This window comes from Wolffia australiana, chromosome 14 (genome assembly GCF_029677425.1).
Source record: "Wolffia australiana isolate 7733 chromosome 14, ASM2967742v1".
Classification (NCBI taxonomy): domain Eukaryota; kingdom Viridiplantae; phylum Streptophyta; class Magnoliopsida; order Alismatales; family Araceae; genus Wolffia; species Wolffia australiana.
The window spans coordinates 8772711-8782326 of NC_135848.1; the positions used below are offsets into that span (position 1 = coordinate 8772711).

At 34.2% G+C, this 9616-nt stretch overlaps 1 pseudogene; it reads right to left on the minus strand.

Moving 5' to 3' along the window:
• Window positions 1-748: 748 nt before the first annotated feature.
• On the minus strand, window positions 749-845 carry LOC144712575 (small nucleolar RNA R71; annotated as a pseudogene).
• Between the last annotated feature and the right edge of the window lie 8771 nt (window positions 846-9616).

A 9616-nucleotide genomic window follows, 5' to 3' on the forward strand; every position in this document is an offset into this window, starting at 1 on the left:
GCGCCGTTGCCGGGGACGCACGGTTTGAATTTTGAAATTATTCTGTGTGGATTCATTACTCTTTATTTTTTATATTAAGTCTTGGATTGAGCTGAATTTTGCAATTATTTTGTGAATTTTGATGAAATAGTGAAATTGGAAAAAAAAAATTCATCATTGCATAATTAATTTTTCTTGTTCATCAAAACTGATTATTTTTTATATTGATGTGTTTAACATTGCATGTTCGGTAGGAGATCTTTAAAACCTCATCTCGTGAATCTTGAAACAGTTAGTAGAACTCCTAGTTTTGATTGTATTTTTGAAAGCTCCGAAGGTGAAAATGAGCATTTTTGTGACTTAATGGAGAATAATCAAAATTTTGGGGTTGAACAGGGTGTTAGAAGAATGAGGTTGAGAGAATTTTCTGAGCCTATAGAGAGTGAAACCTACACTAAAATATCTGCTCCTTTACCAGAAAATGTTAATTTTAGAATTGACCCGAATATGATTAATCAATTGCCTACATTTTATGGAAGATTTAATGAGGAGCCTTATGGGTTTTTGGAAGAGTATAACCAGATTTGTTCTGCTTATAGTTATGCAGGTGTTCCTCAGGAAATTCTCAAACTAAGGTTATTTCAGTTTGCTTTGAAAGATAGGGCAAAAGATTGGTTTAAAGGGGTAGGTCAAGAATTTCAATCTTGGAGTGAAATGCAAGCTTGCTTTTTAAAGAGATTCTTTTCTTATGGAAAGACATCTTCAATTAAGAAACATATAAGAGATTTTTGTCAAGGAACTGACACTTTAGGAGAAGCATGGGAGAGATTCATGTCACTCACTAGGAAGTGCCCACATCATGGCATACCATCTCATGAATTGGTTGAAATTTTTTATGGTGGATTGAATGATCAGGAAAGGCATCTAGTGGATATATCTAGTGGAGGAATGTTCCTTGATACCCATGCAGATGAATCCATGAAATTGATGGAAAAATTAGTAGAAGATTGGACATACCGTCAAAGTTTTTCGTACACTAACCAAGTGCAGGTCCCAAGCGTGGAGGAATCATTGACGCCAAGGCAGTTGAACCGAGATCAGGATTGATAAGCTAGAAGGAGAAATTAGCAATATTGGTAAAACAGTTAAAGATATGAGCAATGATATTAAATCTTTTTTGCAGGAGTCTAAAGGAAAGGCGAATGCAAACGAGGGCAACAATTCCACTAACAACCCTTGTTGTTTTTGTTCTAGTGAAGAACATTCTAATGAGGCTTGTCCTATGGTTGAACAGGTTAATGTATTTGGGAGACAAGATGCAGGTCAAAACCAATGGAATGCACGACCTAATCAAAATTGGAGCAAAGGAGGAAACAACAATTTCGCCTCAAAGCAATTCCCCACAACCATATCAGCAAAATTTTCAAAATTTTTCTAAGCCCTTTACTCTCGCCCCTAACAACAATAATGACAACACTAACTCTACTTTAATGGATTTTATCAGGAAATGCAGGAAGAGAGAAAAGCATGCATGAGGAAAGGAAGATGCTGATGCAAACTTTAGAAGAGCACAAGAAGGAAATTGAGATGCTCAAGCGAGGACAAGGGATTCAAGCACAACAACCTGCTCTCAGGATGAAAGGTAAATCAGAAGAAATCCTTCTAAGAGAAGGACATCCAGGTCAACTCCCTACCCAACCTAATATAAATCCTAGAAATATCATGTTGTGTGTAGATAGAAATTTAGAATCATCATGTTGTGTGTCTTCTGAAATTTTAAATGAATCTTGCATTGGTGAAAATAATAATGTTGCATCATGTCATGATTTTACAAATAATATTTTACATGGCTTTGAAGAAGATATGATTAATGATGAACATGTGAGTGTGATTTCAAAATTACGAAGTGGGAAGGTTTTGTTAGATACTCATAAAAAAAATGTAGGATTGTCGGAGCATCAAGATAAAGAAAATGGAGAGATGGAAAATGATCAACAAGATAAGGGTGGCCAGGATGAGGAAAGGCATCCACGAATGGCAGACCCTAATCCAATTGATTATAGACCACCCATTCCATTTCCTAGTGCTTTAAATATATCCAAGCAAAACCTGAAAATTCTCATTTGCTTGAAATATTTAAAAATGCAACCATCACTATTCCACTGACTGAGGCAATACAAAATATTCCTTCTTATGCAAAATATGTGAAGGAACTATGTACACCTTCTAGAAAGCAGAAAAGGGTACAACTTTCTGAAAATATCAGTTCAATTTTATTGAATGATATTCCTAGGAAAAGAAGAGATCCGGGTGCTCCTCTCATTAAATGTGAAATAGGAGGCATGGTTTTTAGTAAATCACTTCTTGATTCAGGAGCTAGTGTAAACATAATGCCTAAAGCTTTGTATGATAAATTTAAATTTAGTGAGCTTGAACCTATTTTTCTTGAATTACAATTAGCCGATGGTTCAATTAGGCAACCTTATGGAAAATTAGAAGATGTCATAGTAAAAGTGGAGAATTGTAAATTTCCTGTTGATTTCATAGTTGCAGATATGAAAATAACAGGAAATTTGAGCCATGCCCCTATCATTTTAGGTCGACCATTCCTAGCTACGGCGAAAGCCACAACGGATTGGGATAAGGGTACAGTGGAACTTAAAGTAGGAGATGAAAAAATTGAACTATCTATCTCCAAATTAATGAAATACCCTAAAGACACAAGTGAAGATGTTTGCTTTCTAGGGTTGGTAGAAGAAGATGATTTTGATTTTGATCTATGCTCTTATGATTTATTTTCTTGTGAATCTAATGAATGTTTGAATGAAAAATCTTCCATACCAACAAATATTTCTTTGCATTCTGAAATTGAACTTAAGCCTTTACCATCATCTCTGAAATATGCTTATTTAGGACCATGCAAGTCTTTTCCTGTAATCATATCATCATTGTTATCATCTGAACAAGAATTAGAGCTTTTGAATGTCTTATGTACTTATAAATCTGCTATAGGATGGACCATTGATGACATTAAAGGCATCAGTCCAAATATTTGTGAGCACAGAATTTTTCTAGAAGAAAATTCTAGGGCAACAAGGCAACCCCAAAGGCGACTTAACCCGCACATGTTGGAGGTTGTTAAAAAGGAAATCATGAAATGGCTAAAAGCTGATTTTATTTATGCCATTTCAGATAGCCCATGGGTAAGTCCTATTCATGTAGTACCTAAGAAAACAGGAATAAGAGTGACTAAAGATGAAAATGGTAATGAGGTACAAACTCGAGTAGCTTCTAGTTGGAGAGTACGCATTGATTATAGGAAGCTTAATTCTGTGACTAAGAAAGATCATTATCCATTACCATTTAGTGATCAGATTCTTGAAAGACTTTCAGGTCAAAATTTTTATTGTTTTTTAGATGGATATTTAGGTTATAATCAAATTGAAATTAACAAAAGTGATCAAGAGAAAACAACATTTACATGTCCAGTAGGTACTTTTGCATTAAAAAGAATGCCTTTTGGGTTATGTAATGCTCCAGCTACTTTTCAAAGGTGTATGACTGCCATGTTTTCTGAATTAGCAGGGGATTGCTTGGAAATTTTTATGGATGATTTTTCAGTGTTTGGTTCCTCATTCGATATTTGTCTATCTAATTTAACTAAGGTTTTGCAGATATGTGTACAGAACAATCTGGTTCTAAGTTGGGAGAAATCCCACTTTATGGTGGAGGAGGGAATTGTCCTAGGCCACCATATCAGCAAGGATGGGCTAAGGGTGGACAGGGCCAAAGTCGAGGTTATCAAGAACCTCCCCCTGCCCACAACCCTAAAGCAACTTAGGGGATTTCTAGGGCATGCTGGCTTCTACAGAAGATTTATAAAAGATTTTGCTAAAATTTCTAAACCCTTAACTAATTTACTTTCTAAAGATACACTATTTGTTTTTGATGAAAATGCTAAAGCATCCTTTTTGCAGATTAAAAAAGCTCTAATTCAAGCACCTATTTTGCAAGCACCAGACTGGGGTAAGCCTTTTGAAATTATGTGTGATGCTTCTGACAATGCAGTGGGAGCAATTTTAGGACAAAGAGTGGATAAGAAGCCAGTTGCCATCTACTATGCAAGCAATACTCTAGGAGGAGCACAAGTAAATTACTCAACTACTGAAAAAGAATTGCTTGCTATTATTTTTGCCCTAGAAAAATTTCGTTCTTATCTTTTAGGTAGTAAAATAATTGTGTTTTCAGATCATGCAGCTTTAAAGTTTTTACTGAATAAAAAAGAAACCAAACCTAGATTAATTCGGTGGATTTTACTTTTGCAAGAATTTGATTTGGAAATAAAAGATAACGAGGATAGATAATACTGTTGCAGATCATCTTTCTAGATTATCTACAGAATTATCTATTCCTATTCATGATGGTTTTCATTTAATATATTTTAAAAATTCAAAGTAAAAGGCTTCCATGGTACGCTCATATTGTGAATTTTCTTGTCACAGGATTAATACCTAATGATTGGGATATGAATGATAGAAAGAAATTTTATAAAGATATTAATTACTATTATTATGATGAACCTGAGCTTTTTAAATTAGGTGTTGATCATGTGTTTAGAAGGTGTGTACCGGAGGAAGAACAATGGAGCATTTTAGATGCTTGCCATTCTTGTTTATGTGCTGGACATTATGCTCCTAAATTGACTGCATTTAAAGTTTTAAACTGTGGATTTTTCTGGCCAACTCTATTTTCTGATGCTTTTAAGTTTTTCTCTAGTTGTTTAAAATGTCAAGCAGCGCTGAATATCAAAAAAAATGATAGAATGCCACTACAGCCTATCATTGAAGTAGAAATATTTGACCTATGGGGGATTGATTTTATGGGACCATTTCCTAATTCAGATGGGCATGAGTACATCTTAATGGGAGTGGATTATCTTTCCAGATGGGTTGAGGCAATCCCCACTAGGTCAAATGATCATAAAGTAGTGCTTAAATTCATTCAACAACATATATTTTGCAGGTTTAGTTGTCCTAGAGCAATCATAAGTGATGGAGGAAGCCATTTTAATAATTCTCAATTCAGGACCATGCTTAAAAAATATGGGGTTCAACATAGAATCACTACCCCATATCATCCACAAGCAAATGGTCAAATTGAGAATTCAAATAGGGAGATTAAAAAGATTATAAAGAAGATCATTAGGCCTGATGGAAAAGATTGGTCTAGCAGATTATATGATGCTCTATGGGCTTATAGAACTGCTTATAAAACACCTTTAGGGATGTCTCCTTACAGGGTTGTTTTTGGTAAAGCATGTCATCTTTCGGTTGAAATAGAACATAGAGCTTATTGGGCTATTAAGAAACTTAATCTCTCTTTAGATGCAGCGGGAAAACAGCGTTTATTGCAGATGCATGAACTCCAGGAGCTAAGGAACGAAGCTTACGAAAATTCACGAATCTATAAAGCCAGGATGAAGCACTTCCACGACAAGAATATTAACCGTAAGCATTTTCAGAAACAACAAAAGGTTTGGCTTTATAATTCAAGGTTGAAATTTTTTCCAGGAAAATTAAAATCAAGATGGGATGGGCCATTTACAATTTCTGACATATATGATAATGGAGCTGTTTTGATTTTTGATCTTAAGAAAGGGAAGGAGTTCACAGTTAATGGTATGCGACTTAAGCCATATGTGGAAGCAGAAGATATATCGCAACCTACGGCAACAATAACGCTAAATCCGATCGAAACCACCATACAGGAAGCATAAATCTAGGATTTTGATTTCACTACTTTTTTCTTTTTATTATTGAATTTTGATTTTTCAAATAAAGGGGAATTAACCTAATTCCCTAGCTCATAATTTTTCTTTGATTTTGTTTTCAGTTTATAGCTTTTCCAAAATAAAGAAGATGATCAAGTACAATTCAGAAACAACACGAGATGTCGACTCATCATTAGTAAGTCCTTCAAAGATCACGCCAAGCAGGTTTGCAATTCTGAACTTCTGAATTTCAATTTTGATCTTTTTCCCATGCATTGAGGACATTGCATAATTTAGTGGGGGGGAGAGAACATTTCATGTGTTTACATTGCATAATGCAAACCTTTACTTTTCTTTATGTCATATAAATTCCATGTATAAATGAAACCCACCTTTAGGAGATGTTCTTCATCCATGAATTCGAATTACATGTGTAGGGAAGTTTGGCTTTATATAGCGGATCATGATCATGCAAAGATGGGACAAACTTTGATTTTGGATGATATGAGAGTTGATTTCCAAATGGCTAGGTTACCTAGTGGGTGTGTAGGGGATAGGAAAATCAAAGGATTGAAGCACTATGGTTCAATATGCTAGAGAGTTGAGTGAATTGAGGAACCCCATCGCGCCACCAATAAATGAGCCGATCCTACTTGATTGTTTTCATTCTTCCATTGAGTCAATCTTACTGTAGGCTGGAAGATAGGCATTTCTCTAAGTCCTTAAGCACAGAACTCCCTTTTCTTGATCTACCTTATGCCATTTGCCATACCATTCTACTTATCATGCTATCCACATTATCATCTATTTATTCAACCATGAGCCAATTTTTCCTATCCACTTGTTGAATTTTTTTTTTCTAACCTAACAGCCTTTCATGGATGGTAGCCATCTCCCAAGCCACTCTATCTCTCTTTCCATGGGATCACTTTTATCCCACCTCTATCTCCAATTCTGTCTAAATTTCACTCTTCATATTCTTATTAACTCTTCTTCTCTCAAATGATTTTTTCAAACAAAAAAAAAATCATGCCCTTATTAGAGTCAATGATAAGTATGTTTGTATTTGCTTCTTCAAAATATTTAGTAGTTTTTTTTTACCCCTTTCAAAAAAAAAAAAAAAGTGGAAGTCCTCAAGCTCAAGAAAAAATATGAGGAAAATTAAAAAAAAAAAATTCATTCAAAGAAAACAAATGGGGTTTTTTGTGATAGGGATTATTGGTAGATTGATTTTTGCTTTGAATTATTGATTCTAGTAAGGGCATTTTTCACTATATCTTCTTTCTATTTCTTTCTCACTTCGTCTAAGTCTTGGGAGAAGGCAACTTGAAATGAGACATCTTTGATATACCCTCCATTCGCGACCCATCTCTTCACCTTTGAGCCTACGTTTTTCATTCATTCTTATGCTCTTACCCATGCCATCATACCACTTGATATTCTGTGCTAACTGGGAGGCGGAGAATGTTTAAATTTCATCTTATAGTGGGAGGAAACGTAGTGGAGAATTTGAACACAAGTAGCCGCTACCCGTGAGAGAGTGATCTTGTTATGAGGGAAAGGCCCACCACTTGATGAGTGCAGTGAGGAGCATTATGGATCATAGTGTAATATCTAGAGAGAAGTACATCTTTCTACTCATTTCATTAGCTCTATCCAAACCATGAGGACGGCACTCATATTCCTCACAAGGTGGAATCCGAATTGTCGAAGAGAGTTTCGTTTAAGCATGTTATTGATAATTCTAACACTTCATACAGATGAATGAGTATTGATGGATGAACAAGTCATCTAAAGAAATAATGGTACATTGCTAAGGGACTAGCAATAATTTAAGTGGGGGGGTATGATAACTTGCAAATTAACATGATTAATTAATGAATTTTATATTATATTTATGTGTTTTAATGACTATATTTCCATGTTATCATATTAAAATAAAGATAGATCATTTAACCTTTCATTTTATTATTAATTCTGATTTTTTATCATTTTTTATGGAATTTAACTTCATTTCAGTGAAGAAATATTTTTTATAGGGTTTTAAATACTTGGCTAAAGGTTGGTAAGTGTTTCCATGATTTTTCTGGAATTTTCCATATTTTTATATAATTTTTTTACCATTATATAGCCAAGAAATGATTTTTACATATTTAAATAACACATATATTATTTATTTGGCATTTATAATATATTTAAATATTTACTAAGGAGTATCCACGTCATTCGCCAGGGCGAATAAATGGATATATTTATTTAAATAAGAATAAAGAGAGAGAGAGAATGAGTGGTTATTATTATATAATAAATAGAGAGAAGAGAGAGAGAAGAATAGTCAACATAAGCGGCTATGATTTAAAATATTTAAAGAGAGAAAAAGAGAGAAGAATGGTCAAAGATTACGGCTAAGAGAATAAATATATATATTTTTTTAAAAAAGACCTTTTGTCCTTTTCTTTTGTTTTTATTATTTCAGGGTGACGTGGAGAATTCCTAGCCGTTCAAATGACGAAATCACTTGCCAATGATTGCGGGCGGACGACGCGCACAACAACGTGTCAGGGCGTGATCCGAGAAAGCGGAAAACGATAATCATGCTAGCCAATCAAAACACGCCATTTCCAAGATTATTGGAGGAGAGATAAATAAATCCAACGGCTAAGACTTTTTCTCACTAAAACCTTGATATCTTGAGATCTACATGTCCGATTGGGCTGAAATTTTGAGGGTAGGTTTGTCTTTTCCCCCTCTACAATCCAGACGGTTGGATCTTTAAATGGAGGTCTGGAAAAGGGCGAAAATCACTTTTGGAGGCTCTCCCCAAGCAATTGGCCAGGAAGGACACAGGAGGCATTCTGGAAGTCGTCAGATCTGGATCTCTTTATCAAATTTGTAAGTTTCTGAATTGTATTTGATCATCTTCTAGAACGATTCGAAAACGCCTTGGCATGGGCGAAATGTACATGCCCTAGATTCATGTTTTGAATGCATCAGCACTTCTTTTTTGATTTGGATTCGAGATCTGACTTTTGATAATTAATTCTTAATCATTTTAGGACATTTCTGCTTCATTACATTTTTAATTTAGGGTCGAAATTGGGGCTTTCCCCAATTTCTTCACTTTCTCTCTCTAGGTTAATTTGATTTGTTTCTCTCTCTATATTTCGGTTTTTATTGTTTAGGAATTTAATTTAATATACAAAAAACCCAAAAATAAAATTTGAACTGAAAATTCATCCATTTTGAACTCCAATTCAAAAATCACTTTCTTGATTATTAAATTCCCAATTTTAATTCTGACAATTATTATAAATTTTATTAAATTGGGAAATTAATAATTTATATTTTTATGAGCTTAAAATAATAATAATTTTCTTATCTGGAATTATCTGACCGAAATCAAAATTAAGTTTTACTTAATTTTGATTATTTTATGAATATTATTTAATATTAATTGAATTAAATATTGCAAAATTCAAAATTACTTGACTTGATTCATAAAAATTGTTTGAAAATTCTGAATTGTTGCCTCCTTGCGGATCGACCCCTTGCTTGCTCTATATTCTTATTTAGTAATTAAGGGAATTATAAATTTATTGCATAAGTCTAAAAAGCGCAACGACCACGTAATTTTACGTGATTTTTCGGCTTATCAGTGCCCAATGGGCTGAGTGGTGCTTTTTCTTCATGTGTCTTGATCTTAATGTCACTCCTTCAATCCTTTACTCTTGGAGTACAAGAACAGACCCAAACACGATTTTGAACACGCAAATCACTCCGCTAATCGTAATTAGGAACAAAATCCAAGGGTGTCTTTTTTAAAATGATGTGGGGTTCAATTTATAGATACAATATGATGGATGGATA